The sequence below is a fragment of the Chanodichthys erythropterus genome, chromosome 20 (genome assembly GCF_024489055.1).
Source record: "Chanodichthys erythropterus isolate Z2021 chromosome 20, ASM2448905v1, whole genome shotgun sequence".
Lineage (NCBI taxonomy): Eukaryota > Metazoa > Chordata > Actinopteri > Cypriniformes > Xenocyprididae > Chanodichthys > Chanodichthys erythropterus.
In genome coordinates this window covers 126,759-151,658 of record NC_090240.1, presented here as the reverse complement: position 1 = coordinate 151,658, position 24,900 = coordinate 126,759, and the positions used below count along the sequence as shown (strand labels likewise).

General features: G+C 44.4%; 6 non-coding genes across 6 annotated transcripts; all 6 read left to right on the top strand.

The window, feature by feature from the left end:
- The first annotated feature begins 2,060 nt into the window (after positions 1–2,060).
- Positions 2,061–2,248, top strand: LOC137010258 (U2 spliceosomal RNA). The gene has a single exon (XR_010893306.1). It is a non-coding gene; the product is annotated as a U2 spliceosomal RNA (small nuclear RNA).
- Positions 2,249–4,342: 2,094 nt separating this feature from the next.
- On the top strand, positions 4,343–4,506 carry LOC137010034 (U1 spliceosomal RNA). The gene has a single exon (XR_010893114.1). It is a non-coding gene; the product is annotated as a U1 spliceosomal RNA (small nuclear RNA).
- Positions 4,507–10,866: 6,360 nt separating this feature from the next.
- Positions 10,867–11,059, top strand: LOC137010284 (U2 spliceosomal RNA). The gene has a single exon (XR_010893328.1). It is a non-coding gene; the product is annotated as a U2 spliceosomal RNA (small nuclear RNA).
- An 8,474-nt stretch (positions 11,060–19,533) lies between these two features.
- LOC137010283 (U2 spliceosomal RNA) lies at positions 19,534–19,728 on the top strand. The gene has a single exon (XR_010893327.1). It is a non-coding gene; the product is annotated as a U2 spliceosomal RNA (small nuclear RNA).
- A 2,096-nt stretch (positions 19,729–21,824) lies between these two features.
- Positions 21,825–21,988, top strand: LOC137010047 (U1 spliceosomal RNA). Its single transcript, XR_010893126.1, has one exon. It is a non-coding gene; the product is annotated as a U1 spliceosomal RNA (small nuclear RNA).
- An 863-nt stretch (positions 21,989–22,851) lies between these two features.
- On the top strand, positions 22,852–23,042 carry LOC137010086 (U2 spliceosomal RNA). Its single transcript, XR_010893164.1, has one exon. It is a non-coding gene; the product is annotated as a U2 spliceosomal RNA (small nuclear RNA).
- Positions 23,043–24,900: the final 1,858 nt, after the last annotated feature.

Sequence of the window (24,900 nt, the reverse complement as noted above, 5' to 3'; positions counted from 1 at the left end):
GCATCACTTAGGAAAGGGACAGCTCCTGGCTGTGATGGGTTGCCAGTTGAGATATACTGCTCCTTTTGGCAACTTATTGGACAGGACCTGGTTGAGGTGTATAATGAGAGCCTGATGACTGGGTCACTCACAGCTTCTATGAGGACAGGGCATGTCTCCCTTTTGTATAAGAAGGGAGATAAGACAGATTTGGCAAACTGGAGGCCCATCACTCTCCTTACTACTGACTATAAAATCCTTGCGAAGGTCATAGCTATACGAATGAGGTCTGTGGTGGGGAAGGTGGTGCACCCAGACCAGACTTGTGGGGTACCAGGCCGCTCTGGCAGCCTAAATTTGACTTTGATCAGAGATGCTATTGGGTGGGCTGAGCAACGGCAGCTTTCTCTAGCAATTTTGAGCCTCGACCAGGAGAAAGCTTTTGATCGAGTTAGTCTCTCCTTTTTGTTTGCAGTTCTTGAGAGGGTAGGTTTTGGGGCAAGTATCAGGGCGTGGGTTCGTTTATTGTATAAGGGGGCGGTAAGTAAGTTTAAAGTTAATGGTTTCCTGACAGAGTCAGTTGAGCAGCTGGGAGGAGTAAGACAGGGATGTCCTCTCTCCCCTCTTCTTTATATTTTGTTCATTGAACCTTTAGCTTCCCGTTTAAGGGCATGTCAGGCCTTTACTGGCCTGCACATGCCGGGGGCTGGAGGTCTGCAAGCAAAGGTGTCGCTGTATGCAGATGACATGACACTGTTTTTGACATCAAGGCAGGATTTTTAGAAACAAGCAAGATTTTGGGAGATTTTGGGAGGGTTACAGGGGCGAAAGTGAACATGTCAAAGTCAGCCGTCATGTATGTAGGTCGATGGGCTAGGCGGGAGACAGCCATTGAGGGATATAGCTTATGTGAAGATGGTCTGAAGGTTTTGGGAGTGCGTTTCTTCAGGCAGAACAGCGCTAAGGAGAACTGGAGGGTTTTGATTGGGAAAGTGCGCTCCAAAATTGGCCTTTGGAACACTAGAGAGCTTTCTTTAACTAGCCGAACATTAGTGATAAAAGCAGACTTGTTGCCTACAGTCAATTATTTGGCATATGTGTTCCCTCTTCCCTATAATTGTGGCAGAGAGTTGGAAGGTCTTGTGTTCTCCTTTCTGTGGAAGGGAAGGTGCGAGCTGGTATCCAGGGCTCAGGTGAGCCAAGAAATTAAGAAGGGTGGGAGGGAGGTGCCTTTTTTTACCTTGTGGGTAGCATCTATTTTTTCATCCTTTGTGGCACGTTTAATCCTACAGGCAACAAACCACAAAGCTTATTTTTTTGCAAGGTTCTGGGCAGCCTTTCCACTAAGATCTTTGATTGCATGGGATAAGTTGGTTCCGTGGGCTTTTGACAGGCCGGAAGAATATCAGTGGTTTGCCAAATTTATACGTCAACATCCTTGGTGTCTGGAACAGGGAACAGTGATAAATCATAGGGAACTGTACAAGGGTTTAAGGGAGAGGGGGCAGGGAAGGGGGGACTAGAGAGATTTCTTCCCATCACTGTGAATTGGGCAATGCTACAGCCAGCATATGTGGATGGAGCTTGCAGAGACCTTCATTGGTTGGGGGCCCTGGGGCGTTTGCCTGTAAGGGAGAGGCAGTATCGTCATGGGCAAGGGAAGTCACCTTTCTGCCCAATTGGTTGTGGGAGGGAGGAAACAATAGAACATGTATTTTGGACATGCCCAGTTTCATCTGCCTTCTGGACTTTGCTGTATCAGTGGTGGAAGGGGTGGAAAGGTCCTCCTCTGACCCGGAACCTGGTAATTTATGGGGAGGGTCTGGGGGGACAGAAGTTTGAATTGAGGAAGGTGGTGTGGATAATTATATCAGAAGGCAAAAGGGTTTTGTGGAATCACAGAACTTCGATGTTAAGGTCCAAACGAACAGGATGGGGTCCTAAATCAATTTTTTATTGTGTTTTGGCTAGAGTGCAGGGCGCAGTGCAAAATGATAATATTGAGGGGGAAATTAAAAAATGTTTGAAGGGAAAAAGGGATTAAATGGGACCTAAAGTGAGTTATAAAAAGTATGTGTTGATGAACTGTCTGAGTTTGTGTATGTAAAAGATGGAATCTGTTCTTATCAGTTTAATATCTGATACGTCCCCTATCTGGGGACTACATATTAAATGGATTTTTGGCTCATGGAGCCGGAACCGGGGCTTGCTCCGTCCACTCCACGCATCGACCTGGTATTGCAGTGTCTCCAGGAACGGTGTGCTTCCCCTTTTGGGGGACTGCAAATCGTTGTGGTTAATAGCAGAGGGAATGTCGCTGGAGCTTCACAAGGAGTCTCTATGTACCTGCGGTGGGGTGGCTGGCAGGGTGGCACCGTCTCGCACCCTTATGAAACGGTCGCCGTTGTTCCAAAGCAGCGGTTCCCAAACCAGCACTGCACGTCTTGAATGTCACTCTTGTCTGATGCGCCCGTCTGAGGTCTTGGAGTCTTTACCAACGAGCTGATGAGTTGGATCGGGTGTGTTTGATCAGGGAGACATCTAATCAAACACGCCTGACTGATGGGAACCACTGGTCTAAAGGACCGCAGCTCGTGTACAGGTGCTGGTCATATAATTAGAATGTCATCAAAAAGTTGATTTATTTCACTAATTCCTTTCAAAAAGTGAAACTTGTATATATCATATTCATTCATTACACACAGACTGAGAGGTTTCACATGTTTATTTCTTTTCATTTTGATGAGTATAGCTGACAACTATGGAAAATCCCAAAGTCACTATCTCAGAAAATTAGAATATTGTGAAAAGGTTCAATATTGAAGACACCTGGTGCCACACACTCTTATCAGCTAATTAACTCAAAACACCTGCAAAGGCCTTTAAATGGTCTCTCAGTCTAGTTCTGTAGGCTACACAGTCATGGGGAAGACTGCTGACTTGACAGTTGTCCAAAAGACGACCACTGACACCTTGCACAAGGAGGCCAAGACACAAAAGGTCATTGCAAAAGAGGCTGGCTGTTCGCAGAGCTCTGTGTCCAAGCACATTAATAGAGAGGCGAAGGGAAGGAAAAGATGTGGTAGAAAAAAGTGTACTAGCAATAGGGATAACCGCACCCTGGAGAGGACTGTGAAACAGAACCCATTCAAAAATGTGGGGGAGATTCACAAAGAGTGGACTGCAGCTGGAGTCAGTGCTTCAAGAACCCCTACGCACAGACGTATGCAAGACATGGTTTTCAGCTGTCTCGTTCCTTGTGTCAAGCCACTCTTGAACAACAGACAGCGTCAGAGGCGCCTCGACAAAAAGGACTGGACTGCTGCTGAGTGGTCCAAAGTTACGTTCTCTGATGAAAGTCAATTTGGCATTTCCTTTGGAAATCGGGGTCCCAGAGTCTGGAGGAAGAGAGGAGAGGCACACAATCCACGTCGCTTGAGGGCCAGCCTAAAGTTTCCACAGTCAGTGATGGTTTGGGGTGCCATGTCATCTGCTGGTGTTGGCCCACTGTGTTTTCTGAGGTCCAAGGTCAACGCAGCCGTATACCAGGAAGTTTTAGAGCACTTCATGCTTCCTGCTGCTGACCAACTTTATGGAGATGCAGATTTCATTTCCCAACAGGACTTGGCACCTGCACACAGTGCCAAAGCTACCAGTACCCGGTTTAAGGACCATGGTATCCCTGTTCTTAATTGGCCAGCAAACTCGCCTGACCTTAACCCCATAGAAAATCTACGGGGTATTGTGAAGAGGAAGATGCCATATGCCAGACCCAACAATTAAGAAGAGCTGAAGGCCACTATCAGAGCAACCTGGGCTCTCATAACACCTGAGCAGTGCCACAGACCGATCGACTCCATGCCACGCCGCATTGCTGCAGTAATTCAGGCAAAAGGAGCCCCAACTAAGTATTGAGTGCTGCACACGCTCATACTTTTCATGTTTATAGTTTTCAGTTGGCCAAGATTTCTAAAAATCCTTTCTTTGTATTGGTCTTAAGTAATATTCTAAATTTGCTGAGATACCGGATTTGGGATTTTCCTTAGTTGTCAGTTATAATCATCAAAATTAAAAGAAATAAACATTTGAAATATATCAGTCTGTGTGCAATGTACATAATATACAAGTTTGACTTTTTGAAAGGAATTAGTGAAAGAAATCAACTTTTTGATGACATTCTAATCATACGACCAGCACCTGTAGGTGCTTGGCAGTTTGCCGGCTTGAAGGCATGGTCACGGAAATCGCAGTCAAGTAATGGAAGGGACACGCCCTTCCTTTGCTTGGGGTGGGGGAGGGGGTCACCGTTGATGAGGACGGCAAAGAGGGATAGGGTAGCCTCTGACTGGAGGCCTGGGGACTCATACTTACCTGGCAGGGGAGACACCATGATCAGGAAGGTGGTTCACCCAGGGCGAGGCTCGGCCATTGCACTCCGGTTGTGCTGACCCCTGCGAATTCCCCAAATGTGGGAATCTCGACTGCATAATTTATGGTAGTGGGGGACTGCGTTTGCGCTCTCCCCTGGACATACTGGTTGAAAGAAGATTAGGTGGTGCCGAGAGAACCTGTGGTTTCTAACAGTCGTAGCGTTGTCTGTGGCTCCGTGTGTGTTTGCACGCCCCTTTTATGGAATCGGGTGTTGCGTGCGCTCGCCTGGTTTCGCAAAGTTCTGAGTTTTCCTTCAGGGACGACAGGCTTTTGGGGGCACTCGACCATGGCCGTTTTCTAAATGACCCCGTGGTCGCTAGTGTCACGACCGGCTCAAAGCCGTGACAAATGAAACGGAGGACATAGGCAGCTTGGTAGGTTGCAACGAAAAGAGATTTATCAGCATAAATAAGAAAATATATGAAACCAGAAATCAACAAAACCAAACACAATTTCTGTCAGACACATCAATAACCAAACATCAGACAGAACCACATTTAAATGAATAAGGAACTCAAAATAAACAAAGACCAAAATCAAAACCAAAGCACCCAGGAGCAAGCAACACACCACGCCAAACAAAGCCCAAGCTTTATAGAGGGAAGCACGGGTGTACATGGTTCACTTGATGAGTCTCCCAGCCACACCCACTGGCCGGCCGTAGCAGGAAGAACGAGGGACTCGTCACACTATCCAAATGTTAAAGTTGAGCATGTTTTTTTTTTCCCCCCTCCTGATCAAGAACGACCTAGGGAGTCCAGAGAATTGTACTGCGGTGCTTTTGTGGAGGTCGATGGAAAAACCTAGGACCAGTTCGCGAAAGCAGGTTGTTTCAAATCATCTCCACTATTTAACAAACGATCTGATCGACAGCAGTGGTCCTAGAGGCAAAGTACGAAACCCACCGCGGCCCAGATGGGCGTCGCCTTTGCCGGCTCTGCCCCCACTGCTTGGCAACGGCATCGCTTCTCGGCCTTTTGGCTAAGATCAAGTGTCTTGTCATTTGGCAGTGTTGCGATCGCCTCTTTGTGGGTTTTTGGGCTGTGTTTTTGTAATAGCACTTTCCTTTACCTTGAAGAGGTATATTGTACTGCTTACAGCTGTACTTTTTTATTATTTATTGTTTATTTATATTGTATTGTGCTTGCTTTTAGGAGAACATTTTAATTGAGATACTGGTTGTAAGGTAAGTCTTTTATTCTTGTTTTTAGATCCTTTTATTGTGTCGATAGTTTTTTAAACTCCTGTTTTAGCTGTTGGTGCCTCCAACATGTCGGCTGCCCGTGCCGGCGTGCGGAGGCACCACAGCGTGCGTTTTACACTCTTAGAAAACCAAGGAAAGCCTGTTCAGATGTCCCGGTTGGATTTTTCCCGCAAATTTGTTCAGCAAACTTTGAGATTTACACCAAATGATTTGAATTGTATTTTGTCCCTCCCTTTTAATAAAGGATTTGATGTAAGTTTTAAGTCAGCTAGTTTGCTGAATGACTTCTGGACCAGACTTGAAAATGTAAAGACCCTCTTTTCCATGTTTAAGGTGGAGAAACTGACCGACAATACCCACAAAATGGTTATTGTCCGAATGTTCAATGAAACCGTCAGTGGAGAAGATATATGTACTTGGTTGGGTAGATATTGCTCTGTTAGAGGCCAAGCCATGAAAATGCTGGATGAGGATGGCATCTGGAATTGTTCCTGGAGGATTCCCATAAAACAGTGGGAAGATCCCCAGGGCTTCCAGGGCCTGAAACATCTTCCATCAGTGATTGTGCTTGGAGAAAACAGAGGCTACATTTATTATCAGGGAATGCCCAAGCTCTGTCGTAGATGTGGAGAGGTGGGGCATTTAGTGGAAGCTTGCCAGAAGTCGTTTTGTGGGAAATGTAGAGAAATTGGGCATACTTTTGACGAATGTCCCAATGGCAGAAAGTGTAATCTGTGTGGAGACTCCAATCATCTCTACAGAGATTGCCCAAAGTCCTTTGCCAACAAAGTTAAAGCAAATAAAATGGCGGTTGAGAAAAGCAAACAAAAGGATAACGAGGGGGCGGAGCAAAAAGATTCAAATCTCCCGCCAATTTCTGCGATTGGTGGAGAAGGATCAGATGTTAGAGGTAATGAGGGGGCGGAGTTAAGGAGTGAGGAGCAACAGGGGGAGGAAGACCAAAGGGAAGAGGCAGAAGAAAACATCTTAGAGGTAAGTGAAAAGGTAGGGGAGGACATAGAGGATTCACTGCAAGAAAGTCAATTAAGTGAGAAACTCCCCTGTGCTCAATCGATAAAAAAAGAGAGTGGCACACTCCCCTCTCTGGAAAGAAATGGGAAAGGATAAAATGGGAAGATTTTCAGATTCCTCCTCATCGGAGGATCTGAATAGATTATTCCCAAGCCAAACAGCCAATGAGATTTCTTTTCTATCGATTGAGCTGAAATCATCCACACCCAGGAGCTCACCTTGTGACTCAGAAGGAAAACATGTTCAGTTCCCTGCCTCCAATGGTGTGGAAATGCGGGAAGAACTTGTTTTACAAGAAAATGTGTTTTTAAATGGATAATTTGTTTTTAAAATTTTAAAATGTTGTTTCTGTCTTCTTTTATTCTCGTTTTAACGCTCATGACCATCACCATCTCTACGTTAAACGTGAGAAGTGTGAGGTCACCAACGAGAGCACAAACTGTTTTAAATTTTTTAAGTACACAACCCTCTGATGTGTTTTTGTTACAGGAGTGCGCTTTACCTTTTTTTAACAATTACAAGAATTGGGAGGACAAATGGCAACAAGGACCCTCTATTTGGAGTGGTTCAAACCAAAATAAAGCAGATGGTATTGCTGTCCTGGTAAAAAATCAACAAATCTTGGTGAAGGGGAGCACAGTACTAAGAGACGGGCGGGCTCTTTTAGTCAACTTGACGTTTTTGGGGAGGGCTTTTAACATATTAAATATTTATGGATATACAGAAAAGAATGATAGATACAACCTTTTAAAAGACATTCAGCCCCACCTTTTAGGAAGGGACCCGATTATTTTAGCAGGGGATTTTAATTGCATTTTAAGCAAAAATGATAGGAAAGGGGGAGGAGAAGATCTTAAATTGGACAAAACATCCATTTTATTGCAAACCATAACAAGAGATTTTAAACTGACTGACTGTTTCAGAACCATGCATCCTGGGGAGAAAGGATTCACCTGGTTTAGTGGTGATGGCAGCAAAGCCTCCCGCATTGATTATGTCTTCACTAGGGACCTTACACCAGTTGATGCTAAATTAATCCCCATTTTCTTTTCAGACCACGCTATGCTTTCCTGCACCCTTTCACTTCCCATAGGTGTGACGACAGGTAGGGGGCTTTGGAGGCTGAACTGTTCCCTGTTGAAAGATTTGGAGATTGTGAAAGAATACAGGGAGCAGTACAGCCAATGGCAGACCCTAAAAGACTTTTATGACTCACATGCACAGTGGTGGGAAATGGTGAAGGGAAAGACTAAGACGTTTTTTAAACTGGCGGGAAAAAAGAAAAAAGATAAAGAGAAAAGATGTATGGTGGGAATGCAAAAACGACTGCAACGCTATTTTAACCTGTGCAATCAGGGCTTTGATTTTAATGAAGAAATTCGCCAAGTGAAAAGGTCAATGTCAGAATTATCGGAGGTTAGAAGCAAGAGTATCATTTTACAAAGTAGAGAAAAGGAAATGGAAGAGGGAGAAAAATGTACAAGTTATTTTTTTCGTAAAATAGTAAATAGAGGTGGGGCAGTGGTGGGATTGAAAAATAAAGAAAATACAGTAATGACAAATACAGAAAGCATCTTAAAGGTGGTTGAAGATTTCTATGATGAACTATATGGTAAGAAAGAGATTGAAGACTGCATTTTAAAAGAAGTTTTAGAATTAATTGATAAACCCGTTAAGGATAGCACGTGTTTGATAAATGATTTCAACCTTTCTGAAATGGAGAAATGTTTAAAACATTTTAAGAAAAGAAAGTCACCTGGAGAAGATGGTATCCCACTTGAGTTTTATCAGACATTTTGGGACATTTTAGCCAACGACCTTTTAATTGTTTTTAATGAATTTTATAAAATGGAGAAACTGCCAGATAGTTTTAGGATAGGGATTGTTACACTTTTACACAAAAAAGACGAAAGGACTGACTTGAAAAATTGGCGACCAATAACTCTTTTAAATGTGGACTGTAAATTGTTTAGTAAGCTTTTAATGATTCGTATGTCTTCCATTTTAGGGGATTTGATCCACCCAGATCAAACCTGCGCAGTTCCTGGAAGAAAGATCACGGACAGCCTTGTTCTGATGAGAGACACCATCTGTTATGCGAGAGACAGAAATATTAGGCTTGCAGTTCTAAATTTAGATTTTGAAAAAGCTTTTGATCGGGTCTCGCACCAGTACTTATTTCAAGTACTGCTAAAGATGGGTTTTCCAGGGAGATTTGTAGCTTGGGTGGAACTGCTATACAGGGGGATAAGCAGCAGGTTTTTGGTAAATGGGCACTTGACAAAAGCAGTAGACGTACACTGTGGGGTCCGTCAGGGATGCCCGTTATCTCCCCTCTTATATGTGGCCTGTATTGAGCCACTGGCGCAGGCATTGAGAAGGGACAAATGGATCAGGGGACTGACAATACCAGGGGCGGGGGGATTGACTGCCAAGGCCTTTTTATATATGGACGATGTGAACCTTGTATGTACTGACGTTTTATCAATTACTAGGACTATGGACCTGACTGACTGGTTTGGAAGGGCGTCTGGGGCTAGACTAAATAGATCAAAAACTCAAGTACAATGTTTTGGACCATGGGATCCTAAAGAAGTAAAGAGTCTTGACCTGGAAATGAAAAAGACTGATATAAAGATACTAGGGATTAAATTTGACAGAGAAGGAGGAGGAAGGGGCAACTGGCAAGAAGCTTTAGCTAAAGTAAGACAAAGATTTGGATTTTGGAGACGTAGACAACTGACAATAGAAGGCAAGGTTTTAATTATTAAATCTGTAATTTTACCTTTATTTTTATTGCTTTGTTCTGTGTTTTACCCCCCCAGATGGTTCCTTTTATCCGTGGACAGAGAAATGTTTCACTTTGTGTGGGGAGGAAAATGGGAGAGGCTGACAAGAGAGGAGATGAAGAAGTCCCCAAGAAATGGAGGCAGAGGAATACCAAACTTTTATTTATTTTTAGGGGCATACTATACAGCACTTCATATGAAATATGCATTAGACACAAAAACAGATAATAAAACTGCTGCTATGAGCCGTTTCTGGATGGGATCCTATTTAAGGTCCTTAAAAATCTTACCCACCAATCACACAATACCAGTTGCTTTTAAGCCATCTGCTGCGTATGATTTTATCAAGAAGTTCTTAAATAAGCATATTTTAGAAAAAGAGACTAAATCTTTAACAAATCACCGCCTCCTTCTCTCTCTCATACAGGAACGGGAACAGGTGACTCCAGTGCGCTGGATCAAAATTGGTGAGGCCCAGACTGTGTGGCAAAATGTGTCCCATCCGGCCCTTCACAATAGACACCGCGACCTGGCATGGATGGCCGCTCACGAGATCCTCCCGGTCAGGGCCGTGATGCACTCCCGAGGAATGGCGACAAATCCAATCTGTCCTCGGCCAGGGTGTAATGCACCGGAATCCGTGAGACATACGTTCTGGGAGTGCAGTGTCGCGAGGGACCTGTGGGCAACAGCCGGCCCCCAGCAATTCCCGAGCCTGCCAGCAGGGGAGGTCCAACAACTGGACTACCCCATGATAATGGGAGGAGTGAGCCAGAGGAAAATGACACCAGCCCAGCACACCCAAACCTGGCTCACTATCAACTGCTACAAAGATGTACTATGGACCTCCAGAAACCTGCTGGTGGGGAAGCATGTGATGGTGACCCTGCACGCCATGAAACAGCTGGTCAACAACAGGCTGCAGGAGTATGCTGCGCATTGCCATTCGGACGTGGGGGTCGGAGCTACACAGGAAAGGTCCCCGTGGCCACGCGCCCTGACTGCCTGCAGATGCCCCCCTTCTGGAGGGAGCAGCGGTGCCGTGGTTTAAGAGGTTCTCCTCTCAGCCCAAAAGTGTTGGGTCGTGGTGTTTGTTGTGGAGTGTTGAATGAGGACATCTCAAAAAAAAAAAAGAAAAAAAAAAAAAGTATTGTGTCGCCTGTGCCCGTTCATGTATAAGAGAGCTTTTTTATCTTTTATGTTTTAATCGTGATCAATTCTATCTATTAGGTTAAATTATGGCTTTTAAGCAACTTCAATTGTATTTTATTTATTGCCTTTCTTCTTTTACACACATCTGTTTATACAAAGTTTTATGTATCATGTATTAAGGAAAAAAAAAAAAAAAAAAAACTAAGCAAAACCTTTTAATCGGAAAGGAAATCTGTGTTACATGTTCCCAAGAAACAATGTAATGTTTGTATGTAAATAATGATTATTGAAAAAATAAATAAAAGGAAAAAAAAAAAAATCTGTTCTTATCAGTTTAATATCTGATACGTCCCCTATCTGGGGACTACATATTAAATGGATTTTTGGCTCATGGAGCCGGAACCGGGGCTTGCTCCGTCCACTCCACGCATCGACCTGGTATTGCAGTGTCTCCAGGAACGGTGTGCTTCCCCTTTTGGGGGACTGCAAATCGTTGTGGTTAATAGCAGAGGGAATGTCGCTGGAGCTTCACAAGGAGTCTCTATGTACCTGCGGTGGGGTGGCTGGCAGGGTGGCACCGTCTCGCACCCTTATGAAACGGTCGCCGTTGTTCCAAAGCAGCGGTTCCCAAACCAGCACTGCACGTCTTGAATGTCACTCTTGTCTGATGCGCCCGTCTGAGGTCTTGGAGTCTTTACCAACGAGCTGATGAGTTGGATCGGGTGTGTTTGATCAGGGAGACATCTAATCAAACACGCCTGACTGATGGGAACCACTGGTCTAAAGGACCGCAGCTCGTGTACAGGTGCTGGTCATATAATTAGAATGTCATCAAAAAGTTGATTTATTTCACTAATTCCTTTCAAAAAGTGAAACTTGTATATATCATATTCATTCATTACACACAGACTGAGAGGTTTCACATGTTTATTTCTTTTCATTTTGATGAGTATAGCTGACAACTATGGAAAATCCCAAAGTCACTATCTCAGAAAATTAGAATATTGTGAAAAGGTTCAATATTGAAGACACCTGGTGCCACACACTCTTATCAGCTAATTAACTCAAAACACCTGCAAAGGCCTTTAAATGGTCTCTCAGTCTAGTTCTGTAGGCTACACAGTCATGGGGAAGACTGCTGACTTGACAGTTGTCCAAAAGACGACCACTGACACCTTGCACAAGGAGGCCAAGACACAAAAGGTCATTGCAAAATAGGCTGGCTGTTCGCAGAGCTCTGTGTCCAAGCACATTAATAGAGAGGCGAAGGGAAGGAAAAGATGTGGTAGTAATAAAAGTGTACTAGCAATAGGGATAACCGCACCCTGGAGAGGACTGTGAAACAGAACCCATTCAAAAATGTGGGGGAGATTCACAAAGAGTGGACTGCAGCTGGAGTCAGTGCTTCAAGAACCCCTACGCACAGACGTATGCAAGACATGGTTTTCAGCTGTCTCGTTCCTTGTGTCAAGCCACTCTTGAACAACAGACAGCGTCAGAGGCGCCTCGACAAAAAGGACTGGACTGCTGCTGAGTGGTCCAAAGTTACGTTCTCTGATGAAAGTCAATTTGGCATTTCCTTTGGAAATCGGGGTCCCAGAGTCTGGAGGAAGAGAGGAGAGGCACACAATCCACGTCGCTTGAGGGCCAGCCTAAAGTTTCCACAGTCAGTGATGGTTTGGGGTGCCATGTCATCTGCTGGTGTTGGCCCACTGTGTTTTCTGAGGTCCAAGGTCAACGCAGCCGTATACCAGGAAGTTTTAGAGCACTTCATGCTTCCTGCTGCTGACCAACTTTATGGAGATGCAGATTTCATTTCCCAACAGGACTTGGCACCTGCACACAGTGCCAAAGCTACCAGTACCCGGTTTAAGGACCATGGTATCCCTGTTCTTAATTGGCCAGCAAACTCGCCTGACCTTAACCCCATAGAAAATCTACGGGGTATTGTGAAGAGGAAGATGCCATATGCCAGACCCAACAATTAAGAAGAGCTGAAGGCCACTATCAGAGCAACCTGGGCTCTCATAACACCTGAGCAGTGCCACAGACCGATCGACTCCATGCCACGCCGCATTGCTGCAGTAATTCAGGCAAAAGGAGCCCCAACTAAGTATTGAGTGCTGCACACGCTCATACTTTTCATGTTTATAGTTTTCAGTTGGCCAAGATTTCTAAAAATCCTTTCTTTGTATTGGTCTTAAGTAATATTCTAAATTTGCTGAGATACCGGATTTGGGATTTTCCTTAGTTGTCAGTTATAATCATCAAAATTAAAAGAAATAAACATTTGAAATATATCAGTCTGTGTGCAATGTACATAATATACAAGTTTGACTTTTTGAAAGGAATTAGTGAAAGAAATCAACTTTTTGATGACATTCTAATCATACGACCAGCACCTGTAGGTGCTTGGCAGTTTGCCGGCTTGAAGGCATGGTCACGGAAATCGCAGTCAAGTAATGGAAGGGACACGCCCTTCCTTTGCTTGGGGTGGGGGAGGGGGGTCACCGTTGATGAGGACGGCAAAGAGGGATAGGGTAGCCTCTGACTGGAGGCCTGGGGACTCATACTTACCTGGCAGGGGAGACACCATGATCAGGAAGGTGGTTCACCCAGGGCGAGAGAGAACCTGTGGTTTCTAACAGTCGTAGCGTTGTCTGTGGCTCCGTGTGTGTTTGCACGCCCCTTTTATGGAATCGGGTGTTGCGTGCGCTCGCCTGGTTTCGCAAAGTTCTGAGTTTTCCTTCAGGGACGACAGGCTTTTGGGGGCACTCGACCACGGCCGTTTTCTAAATGACCCCGTGGTCGCTATTGTCACGACCGGCTCAAAGCCGTGACAAATGAAACGGAGGACATAGGCAGCTTGGTAGGTTGCAACGAAAAGAGATTTATCAGCATAAATAAGAAAATATATGAAACCAGAAATCAACAAAACCAAACACAATTTCTGTCAGACACATCAATAACCAAACATCAGACAGAACCACATTTAAATGAATAAGGAACTCAAAATAAACAAAGACCAAAATCAAAACCAAAGCACCCAGGAGCAAGCAACACACCACGCCAAACAAAGCCCAAGCTTTATAGAGGGAAGCACGGGTGTACATGGTTCACTTGATGAGTCTCCCAGCCACACCCACTGGCCGGCCGTAGCAGGAAGAACAAGGGACTCGTCACACTATCCAAATGTTAAAGTTGAGCTTTTTTTTTTTTTCCCCCCCTCCTGATCAAGAACGACCTAGGGAGTCCAGAGAATTGTACTGCGGTGCTTTTGTGGAGGTCGATGGAAAAACCTAGGACCAGTTCGCGAAAGCAGGTTGTTTCAAATCATCTCCACTATTTAACAAACGATCTGATCGACAGCAGTGGTCCTAGAGGCAAAGTACGAAACCCACCGCGGCCCAGATGGGCGTCGCCTTTGCCGGCTCTGCCCCCACTGCTTGGCAACGGCATCGCTTCTCGGCCTTTTGGCTAAGATCAAGTGTCTTGTCATTTGGCAGTGTTGCGATCGCCTCTTTGTGGGTTTTTGGGCTGTGTTTTTGTAATAGCACTTTCCTTTACCTTGAAGAGGTATATTGTACTGCTTACAGCTGTACTTTTTTATTATTTATTGTTTATTTATATTGTATTGTGCTTGCTTTTAGGAGAACATTTTAATTGAGATACTGGTTGTAAGGTAAGTCTTTTATTCTTGTTTTTAGATCCTTTTATTGTGTCGATAGTTTTTTAAACTCCTGTTTTAGCTGTTGGTGCCTCCAACATGTCGGCTGCCCGTGCCGGCGTGCGGAGGCACCACAGCGTGCGTTTTACACTCTTAGAAAACCAAGGAAAGCCTGTTCAGATGTCCCGGTTGGATTTTTCCCGCAAATTTGTTCAGCAAACTTTGAGATTTACACCAAATGATTTGAATTGTATTTTGTCCCTCCCTTTTAATAAAGGATTTGATGTAAGTTTTAAGTCAGCTAGTTTGCTGAATGACTTCTGGACCAGACTTGAAAATGTAAAGACCCTCTTTTCCATGTTTAAGGTGGAGAAACTGACCGACAATACCCACAAAATGGTTATTGTCCGAATGTTCAATGAAACCGTCAGTGGAGAAGATATATGTACTTGGTTGGGTAGATATTGCTCTGTTAGAGGCCAAGCCATGAAAATGCTGGATGAGGATGGCATCTGGAATTGTTCCTGGAGGATTCCCATAAAACAGTGGGAAGATCCCCAGGGCTTCCAGGGCCTGAAACATCTTCCATCAGTGATTGTGCTTGGAGAAAACAGAGGCTACATTTATTATCAGGGAATGCCCAAGCTCTGTCGTAGATGTGGAGAGGTGGGGCATTTAGTGGAAGCTTGCCAGAAGTCGTTTTGTGGGAAATGTAGAGAAATTGGGCATACTTTTGACGAATGTCCCAATGGCAGAAAGTGTAATCTGTGTGGAGACTCCAATCATCTCTACAGAGATTGCCCAAAGTCCTTTGCCAACAAAGTTAAAGCAAATAAAATGGCGGTTGAGAAAAGCAAACAAAAGGATAACGAGGGGGCGGAGCAAAAAGATTCAAATCTCCCGCCAATTTCTGCGATTGGTGGAGAAGGATCAGATGTTAGAGGTAATGAGGGGGCGGAGTTAAGGAGTGAGGAGCAACAGGGGGAGGAAGACCAAAGGGAAGAGGCAGAAGAAAACATCTTAGAGGTAAGTGAAAAGGTAGGGGAGGACATAGAGGATTCACTGCAAGAAAGTCAATTAAGTGAGAAACTCCCCTGTGCTCAATCGATAAAAAAAGAGAGTGGCACACTCCCCTCTCTGGAAAGAAATGGGAAAGGATAAAATGGGAAGATTTTCAGATTCCTCCTCATCGGAGGATCTGAATAGATTATTCCCAAGCCAAACAGCCAATGAGATTTCTTTTCTATCGATTGAGCTGAAATCATCCACACCCAGGAGCTCACCTTGTGACTCAGAAGGAAAACATGTTCAGTTCCCTGCCTCCAATGGTGTGGAAATGCGGGAAGAACTTGTTTTACAAGAAAATGTGTTTTTAAATGGATAATTTGTTTTTAAAATTTTAAAATGTTGTTTCTGTCTTCTTTTATTCTCGTTTTAACGCTCATGACCATCACCATCTCTACGTTAAACGTGAGAAGTGTGAGGTCACCAACGAGAGCACAAACTGTTTTAAATTTTTTAAGTACACAACCCTCTGATGTGTTTTTGTTACAGGAGTGCGCTTTACCTTTTTTTAACAATTACAAGAATTGGGAGGACAAATGGCAACAAGGACCCTCTATTTGGAGTGGTTCAAACCAAAATAAAGCAGATGGTATTGCTGTCCTGGTAAAAAATCAACAAATCTTGGTGAAGGGGAGCACAGTACTAAGAGACGGGCGGGCTCTTTTAGTCAACTTGACGTTTTTGGGGAGGGCTTTTAACATATTAAATATTTATGGATATACAGAAAAGAATGATAGATACAACCTTTTAAAAGACATTCAGCCCCACCTTTTAGGAAGGGACCCGATTATTTTAGCAGGGGATTTTAATTGCATTTTAAGCAAAAATGATAGGAAAGGGGGAGGAGAAGATCTTAAATTGGACAAAACATCCATTTTATTGCAAACCATAACAAGAGATTTTAAACTGACTGACTGTTTCAGAACCATGCATCCTGGGGAGAAAGGATTCACCTGGTTTAGTGGTGATGGCAGCAAAGCCTCCCGCATTGATTATGTCTTCACTAGGGACCTTACACCAGTTGATGCTAAATTAATCCCCATTTTCTTTTCAGACCACGCTATGCTTTCCTGCACCCTTTCACTTCCCATAGGTGTGACGACAGGTAGGGGGCTTTGGAGGCTGAACTGTTCCCTGTTGAAAGATTTGGAGATTGTGAAAGAATACAGGGAGCAGTACAGCCAATGGCAGACCCTAAAAGACTTTTATGACTCACATGCACAGTGGTGGGAAATGGTGAAGGGAAAGACTAAGACGTTTTTTAAACTGGCGGGAAAAAAGAAAAAAGATAAAGAGAAAAGATGTATGGTGGGAATGCAAAAACGACTGCAACGCTATTTTAACCTGTGCAATCAGGGCTTTGATTTTAATGAAGAAATTCGCCAAGTGAAAAGGTCAATGTCAGAATTATCGGAGGTTAGAAGCAAGAGTATCATTTTACAAAGTAGAGAAAAGGAAATGGAAGAGGGAGAAAAATGTACAAGTTATTTTTTTCGTAAAATAGTAAATAGAGGTGGGGCAGTGGTGGGATTGAAAAATAAAGAAAATACAGTAATGACAAATACAGAAAGCATCTTAAAGGTGGTTGAAGATTTCTATGATGAACTATATGGTAAGAAAGAGATTGAAGACTGCATTTTAAAAGAAGTTTTAGAATTAATTGATAAACCCGTTAAGGATAGCACGTGTTTGATAAATGATTTCAACCTTTCTGAAATGGAGAAATGTTTAAAACATTTTAAGAAAAGAAAGTCACCTGGAGAAGATGGTATCCCACTTGAGTTTTATCAGACATTTTGGGACATTTTAGCCAACGACCTTTTAATTGTTTTTAATGAATTTTATAAAATGGAGAAACTGCCAGATAGTTTTAGGATAGGGATTGTTACACTTTTACACAAAAAAGACGAAAGGACTGACTTGAAAAATTGGCGACCAATAACTCTTTTAAATGTGGACTGTAAATTGTTTAGTAAGCTTTTAATGATTCGTATGTCTTCCATTTTAGGGGATTTGATCCACCCAGATCAAACCTGCGCAGTTCCTGGAAGAAAGATCACGGACAGCCTTGTTCTGATGAGAGACACCATCTGTTATGCGAGAGACAGAAATATTAGGCTTGCAGTTCTAAATTTAGATTTTGAAAAAGCTTTTGATCGGGTCTCGCACCAGTACTTATTTCAAGTACTGCTAAAGATGGGTTTTCCAGGGAGATTTGTAGCTTGGGTGGAACTGCTATACAGGGGGATAAGCAGCAGGTTTTTGGTAAATGGGCACTTGACAAAAGCAGTAGACGTACACTGTGGGGTCCGTCAGGGATGCCCGTTATCTCCCCTCTTATATGTGGCCTGTATTGAGCCACTGGCGCAGGCATTGAGAAGGGACAAATGGATCAGGGGACTGACAATACCAGGGGCGGGGGGATTGACTGCCAAGGCCTTTTTATATATGGACGATGTGAACCTTGTATGTACTGACGTTTTATCAATTACTAGGACTATGGACCTGACTGACTGGTTTGGAAGGGCGTCTGGGGCTAGACTAAATAGATCAAAAACTCAAGTACAATGTTTTGGACCATGGGATCCTAAAGAAGTAAAGAGTCTTGACCTGGAAATGAAAAAGACTGATATAAAGATACTAGGGATTAAATTTGACAGAGAAGGAGGAGGAAGGGGCAACTGGCAAGAAGCTTTAGCTAAAGTAAGACAAAGATTTGGATTTTGGAGACGTAGACAACTGACAATAGAAGGCAAGGTTTTAATTATTAAATCTGTAATTTTACCTTTATTTTTATTGCTTTGTTCTGTGTTTTACCCCCCAGATGGTTCCTTTTATCCGTGGACAGAGAAATGTTTCACTTTGTGTGGGGAGGAAAATGGGAGAGGCTGACAAGAGAGGAGATGAAGAAGTCCCCAAGAAATGGAGGCAGAGGAATACCAAACTTTTATTTATTTTTAGGGGCATACTATACAGCACTTCATATGAAATATGCATTAGACACAAAAACAGATAATAAAACTGCTGCTATGAGCCGTTTCTGGATGGGATCCTATTTAAGGTCCTTAAAAATCTTACCCACCAATCACACAATACCAGTTGCTTTTAAGCCATCTGCTGCGTATGATTTTATCAAGAAGTTCTTAAATAAGCATATTTTAGAAAAAGAGACTAAATCTTTAACAAATCACCGCCTCCTTCTCTCTCTCATACAGGAACGGGAACAGGTGACTCCAGTGCGCTGGATCAAAATTGGTGAGGCCCAGACTGTGTGGCAAAATGTGTCCCATCCGGCCCTTCACAATAGACACCGCGACCTGGCATGGATGGCCGCTCACGAGATCCTCCCGGTCAGGGCCGTGATGCACTCCCGAGGAATGGCGACAAATCCAATCTGTCCTCGGCCAGGGTGTAATGCACCGGAATCCGTGAGACATACGTTCTGGGAGTGCAGTGTCGCGAGGGACCTGTGGGCAACAGCCGGCCCCCAGCAATTCCCGAGCCTGCCAGCAGGGGAGGTCCAACAACTGGACTACCCCATGATAATGGGAGGAGTGAGCCAGAGGAAAATGACACCAGCCCAGCACACCCAAACCTGGCTCACTATCAACTGCTACAAAGATGTACTATGGACCTCCAGAAACCTGCTGGTGGGGAAGCATGTGATGGTGACCCTGCACGCCATGAAACAGCTGGTCAACAACAGGCTGCAGGAGTATGCTGCGCATTGCCATTCGGACGTGGGGGTCGGAGCTACACAGGAAAGGTCCCCGTGGCCACGCGCCCTGACTGCCTGCAGATGCCCCCCTTCTGGAGGGAGCAGCGGTGCCGTGGTTTAAGAGGTTCTCCTCTCAGCCCAAAAGTGTTGGGTCGTGGTGTTTGTTGTGGAGTGTTGAATGAGGACATCTCAAAAAAAAAAAAAGAAAAAAAAAAAAGTATTGTGTCGCCTGTGCCCGTTCATGTATAAGAGAGCTTTTTTATCTTTTATGTTTTAATCGTGATCAATTCTATCTATTAGGTTAAATTATGGCTTTTAAGCAACTTCAATTGTATTTTATTTATTGCCTTTCTTCTTTTACACACATCTGTTTATACAAAGTTTTATGTATCATGTATTAAGGAAAAAAAAAAAAAAACTAAGCAAAACCTTTTAATCGGAAAGGAAATCTGTGTTACATGTTCCCAAGAAACAATGTAATGTTTGTATGTAAATAATGATTATTGAAAAAATAAATAAAAGGAAAAAAAAAAAAAAATCTGTTCTTATCAGTTTAATATCTGATACGTCCCCTATCTGGGGACTACATATTAAATGGATTTTTGGCTCATGGAGCCGGAACCGGGGCTTGCTCCGTCCACTCCACGCATCGACCTGGTATTGCAGTGTCTCCAGGAACGGTGTGCTTCCCCTTTTGGGGGACTGCAAATCGTTGTGGTTAATAGCAGAGGGAATGTCGCTGGAGCTTCACAAGGAGTCTCTATGTACCTGCGGTGGGGTGGCTGGCAGGGTGGCACCGTCTCGCACCCTTATGAAACGGTCGCCGTTGTTCCAAAGCAGCGGTTCCCAAACCAGCACTGCACGTCTTGAATGTCACTCTTGTCTGATGCGCCCGTCTGAGGTCTTGGAGTCTTTACCAACGAGCTGATGAGTTGGATCGGGTGTGTTTGATCAGGGAGACATCTAATCAAACACGCCTGACTGATGGGAACCACTGGTCTAAAGGACCGCAGCTCGTGTACAGGTGCTGGTCATATAATTAGAATGTCATCAAAAAGTTGATTTATTTCACTAATTCCTTTCAAAAAGTGAAACTTGTATATATCATATTCATTCATTACACACAGACTGAGAGGTTTCACATGTTTATTTCTTTTCATTTTGATGAGTATAGCTGACAACTATGGAAAATCCCAAAGTCACTATCTCAGAAAATTAGAATATTGTGAAAAGGTTCAATATTGAAGACACCTGGTGCCACACACTCTTATCAGCTAATTAACTCAAAACACCTGCAAAGGCCTTTAAATGGTCTCTCAGTCTAGTTCTGTAGGCTACACAGTCATGGGGAAGACTGCTGACTTGACAGTTGTCCAAAAGACGACCACTGACACCTTGCACAAGGAGGCCAAGACACAAAAGGTCATTGCAAAATAGGCTGGCTGTTCGCAGAGCTCTGTGTCCAAGCACATTAATAGAGAGGCGAAGGGAAGGAAAAGATGTGGTAGAAAAAAAAGTGTACTAGCAATAGGGATAACCGCACCCTGGAGAGGACTGTGAAACAGAACCCATTCAAAAATGTGGGGGAGATTCACAAAGAGTGGACTGCAGCTGGAGTCAGTGCTTCAAGAACCCCTACGCACAGACGTATGCAAGACATGGTTTTCAGCTGTCTCGTTCCTTGTGTCAAGCCACTCTTGAACAACAGACAGCGTCAGAGGCGCCTCGACAAAAAGGACTGGACTGCTGCTGAGTGGTCCAAAGTTACGTTCTCTGATGAAAGTCAATTTGGCATTTCCTTTGGAAATCGGGGTCCCAGAGTCTGGAGGAAGAGAGGAGAGGCACACAATCCACGTCGCTTGAGGGCCAGCCTAAAGTTTCCACAGTCAGTGATGGTTTGGGGTGCCATGTCATCTGCTGGTGTTGGCCCACTGTGTTTTCTGAGGTCCAAGGTCAACGCAGCCGTATACCAGGAAGTTTTAGAGCACTTCATGCTTCCTGCTGCTGACCAACTTTATGGAGATGCAGATTTCATTTCCCAACAGGACTTGGCACCTGCACACAGTGCCAAAGCTACCAGTACCCGGTTTAAGGACCATGGTATCCCTGTTCTTAATTGGCCAGCAAACTCGCCTGACCTTAACCCCATAGAAAATCTACGGGGTATTGTGAAGAGGAAGATGCCATATGCCAGACCCAACAATTAAGAAGAGCTGAAGGCCACTATCAGAGCAACCTGGGCTCTCATAACACCTGAGCAGTGCCACAGACCGATCGACTCCATGCCACGCCGCATTGCTGCAGTAATTCAGGCAAAAGGAGCCCCAACTAAGTATTGAGTGCTGCACACGCTCATACTTTTCATGTTTATAGTTTTCAGTTGGCCAAGATTTCTAAAAATCCTTTCTTTGTATTGGTCTTAAGTAATATTCTAAATTTGCTGAGATACCGGATTTGGGATTTTCCTTAGTTGTCAGTTATAATCATCAAAATTAAAAGAAATAAACATTTGAAATATATCAGTCTGTGTGCAATGTACATAATATACAAGTTTGACTTTTTGAAAGGAATTAGTGAAAGAAATCAACTTTTTGATGACATTCTAATCATACGACCAGCACCTGTAGGTGCTTGGCAGTTTGCCGGCTTGAAGGCATGGTCACGGAAATCGCAGTCAAGTAATGGAAGGGACACGCCCTTCCTTTGCTTGGGGTGGGGGAGGGGGTCACCGTTGATGAGGACGGCAAAGAGGGATAGGGTAGCCTCTGACTGGAGGCCTGGGGACTCATACTTACCTGGCAGGGGAGACACCATGATCAGGAAGGTGGTTCACCCAGGGCGAGGCTGGGCCATTGCACTCCGGTTGTGCTGACCCCTGCGAATTCCCCAAATGTGGGAATCTCGACTGCATAATTTATGGTAGTGGGGGACTGCGTTCGCGCTCTCCCCTGGACATACTGGTTGAAAGAAGATTAGGTGGTGCCGAGAGAACCTGTGGTTTCTAACAGTCGTAGCGTTGTCTGTGGCTCCGTGTGTGTTTGCACGCCCCTTTTATGGAATCGGGTGTTGCGTGCGCTCGCCTGGTTTCGCAAAGTTCTGAGTTTTCCTTCAGGGACGACAGGCTTTTGGGGGCACTCGACCACGGCCGTTTTCTAAATGACCCCGTGGTCGCTATTGTCACGACCGGCTCAAAGCCGTGACAAATGAAACGGAGGACATAGGCAGCTTGGTAGGTTGCAACGAAAAGAGATTTATCAGCATAAATAAGAAAATATATGAAACAAGAAATCAACAAAACCAAACACAATTTCTGTCAGACACATCAATAACCAAACATCAGACAGAACCACATTTAAATGAATAAGGAACTCAAAATAAACAAAGACCAAAATCAAAACCAAAGCACCCAGGAGCAAGCAACACACCACGCCAAACAAAGCCCAAGCTTTATAGAGGGAAGCACGGGTGTACATGGTTCACTTGATGAGTCTCCCAGCCACACCCACTGGCCGGCCGTAGCAGGAAGAACGAGGGACTCGTCACACTATCCAAATGTTAAAGTTGAGCTTTTTTTTTTTCCCCCCTCCTGATCAAGAACGACCTAGGGAGTCCAGAGAATTGTACTGCGGTGCTTTTGTGGAGGTCGATGGAAAAACCTAGGACCAGTTCGCGAAAGCAGGTTGTTTCAAATCATCTCCACTATTTAACAAACGATCTGATCGACAGCAGTGGTCCTAGAGGCAAAGTACGAAACCCACCGCGGCCCAGATGGGCGTCGCCTTTGCCGGCTCTGCCCCCACTGCTTGGCAACGGCATCGCTTCTCGGCCTTTTGGCTAAGATCAAGTGTAGTATCTGTTCTTATCAGTTTAATATCTGATACGTCCCCTATCTGGGGACTACATATTAAATGGATTTTTGGCTCATGGAGCCGGAACCGGGGCTTGCTCCGTCCACTCCACGCATCGACCTGGTATTGCAGTGTCTCCAGGAACGGTGTGCTTCCCCTTTTGGGGGACTGCAAATCGTTGTGGTTAATAGCAGAGGGAATGTCGCTGGAGCTTCACAAGGAGTCTCTATGTACCTGCGGTGGGGTGGCTGGCAGGGTGGCACCGTCTCGCACCCTTATGAAACGGTCGCCGTTGTTCCAAAGCAGCGGTTCCCAAACCAGCACTGCACGTCTTGAATGTCACTCTTGTCTGATGCGCCCGTCTGAGGTCTTGGAGTCTTTACCAACGAGCTGATGAGTTGGATCGGGTGTGTTTGATCAGGGAGACATCTAATCAAACACGCCTGACTGATGGGAACCACTGGTCTAAAGGACCGCAGCTCGTGTACAGGTGCTGGTCATATAATTAGAATGTCATCAAAAAGTTGATTTATTTCACTAATTCCTTTCAAAAAGTGAAACTTGTATATATCATATTCATTCATTACACACAGACTGAGAGGTTTCACATGTTTATTTCTTTTCATTTTGATGAGTATAGCTGACAACTATGGAAAATCCCAAAGTCACTATCTCAGAAAATTAGAATATTGTGAAAAGGTTCAATATTGAAGACACCTGGTGCCACACACTCTTATCAGCTAATTAACTCAAAACACCTGCAAAGGCCTTTAAATGGTCTCTCAGTCTAGTTCTGTAGGCTACACAGTCATGGGGAAGACTGCTGACTTGACAGTTGTCCAAAAGACGACCACTGACACCTTGCACAAGGAGGCCAAGACACAAAAGGTCATTGCAAAAGAGGCTGGCTGTTCGCAGAGCTCTGTGTCCAAGCACATTAATAGAGAGGCGAAGGGAAGGAAAAGATGTGGTAGAAAAAAGTGTACTAGCAATAGGGATAACCGCACCCTGGAGAGGACTGTGAAACAGAACCCATTCAAAAATGTGGGGGAGATTCACAAAGAGTGGACTGCAGCTGGAGTCAGTGCTTCAAGAACCCCTACGCACAGACGTATGCAAGACATGGTTTTCAGCTGTCTCGTTCCTTGTGTCAAGCCACTCTTGAACAACAGACAGCGTCAGAGGCGCCTCGACAAAAAGGACTGGACTGCTGCTGAGTGGTCCAAAGTTACGTTCTCTGATGAAAGTCAATTTGGCATTTCCTTTGGAAATCGGGGTCCCAGAGTCTGGAGGAAGAGAGGAGAGGCACACAATCCACGTCGCTTGAGGGCCAGCCTAAAGTTTCCACAGTCAGTGATGGTTTGGGGTGCCATGTCATCTGCTGGTGTTGGCCCACTGTGTTTTCTGAGGTCCAAGGTCAACGCAGCCGTATACCAGGAAGTTTTAGAGCACTTCATGCTTCCTGCTGCTGACCAACTTTATGGAGATGCAGATTTCATTTCCCAACAGGACTTGGCACCTGCACACAGTGCCAAAGCTACCAGTACCCGGTTTAAGGACCATGGTATCCCTGTTCTTAATTGGCCAGCAAACTCGCCTGACCTTAACCCCATAGAAAATCTACGGGGTATTGTGAAGAGGAAGATGCCATATGCCAGACCCAACAATTAAGAAGAGCTGAAGGCCACTATCAGAGCAACCTGGGCTCTCATAACACCTGAGCAGTGCCACAGACCGATCGACTCCATGCCACGCCGCATTGCTGCAGTAATTCAGGCAAAAGGAGCCCCAACTAAGTATTGAGTGCTGCACACGCTCATACTTTTCATGTTTATAGTTTTCAGTTGGCCAAGATTTCTAAAAATCCTTTCTTTGTATTGGTCTTAAGTAATATTCTAAATTTGCTGAGATACCGGATTTGGGATTTTCCTTAGTTGTCAGTTATAATCATCAAAATTAAAAGAAATAAACATTTGAAATATATCAGTCTGTGTGCAATGTACATAATATACAAG